Raw genomic sequence first — 944 nt, forward strand, 5'->3', positions numbered from 1 at the left:
AATATTAGATGAGTAAAACCAGTATTTTTATCAAAGCAAATTTCTACAAAAGAGAAATGCAAATATCAAATGTTGTGAAAAATGGTATTATTTCTCACAGCACACGAGTGGCTGCAGGTGTGTGGCAGAGGTAATGGGAATGTGGGTCTGGCTATGCAAAAGTAGATGGGAGAGGATCATCACCTTTTACATCAACAGCCTCATTTAGATTTTCAACTGGGTTACTTGTGAAGGACATAGGGAGTGGTTGAGGTGGTTGGGTGAAAATCTTTTGACATTCTTTATTTGACACGGCTCCGTTTGAATAGATTAAGAATTAGTTTGCTTCTTTCTGGCTTCTTTTGCTTTTAAAATCTTTGTGTCCTGAATGTGTCTGTATACTTTTATGATGTGACCAGCAAGTCTGTGATAGCCCAGAATGCTCTTTGATGCTATATAACTGATTTCTTTTGGGCTAAATAAACAACTTTTAAAAGAAATTTTATGCACACACCCCAATAATGGCTATGTCTTGGATGTGTAGGTCATCAGTAAATTACTCATATCATGTTGATTTTTACATTTTGAATTTCCTAGAATTTCTCAATATTTAAAAACAAAGTGATAAAAAAGTTAAGCTTGATGGGCTTGCTAGAGATATCAGTGATGCAGAAAATAACTTTTGATTTTGTATACGTACACTTTCTTTCCCCTATTAGTATGAATTCCTGTTTGCACTTAGCTTTGGGTACAGTTGCATCAAGCTTTTATCAGTTAATGTGTCTGGGACGTAAATCTACAGTAATGCTCAACAGCACTTGAGAGTGCAAAGGTATAGTAGCATCAGCCTGTTTTAATGGCCGGAAAGTAGACATATTCACACAAACTGTAATTCCTGTTAGCAGTGAATGCAAACTTTTCAGATTTTGATATATGTATTAAATGTATGTGTTCTGAAATTCATG

At 35.1% G+C, this 944-nt stretch overlaps 1 protein-coding gene across 4 annotated transcripts in view; it reads left to right on the forward strand.

Moving 5' to 3' along the window:
- Nucleotides 1-944, forward strand: part of LOC119592718 (zinc finger and SCAN domain-containing protein 2-like) — a 34693-nt gene that overhangs the window by 9441 nt on the left and 24308 nt on the right. The window lies entirely within an intron of this gene.

Source organism: Penaeus monodon, chromosome 30 (assembly GCF_015228065.2).
Source record: "Penaeus monodon isolate SGIC_2016 chromosome 30, NSTDA_Pmon_1, whole genome shotgun sequence".
Taxonomy (NCBI): Eukaryota; Metazoa; Arthropoda; class Malacostraca; order Decapoda; family Penaeidae; genus Penaeus; species Penaeus monodon.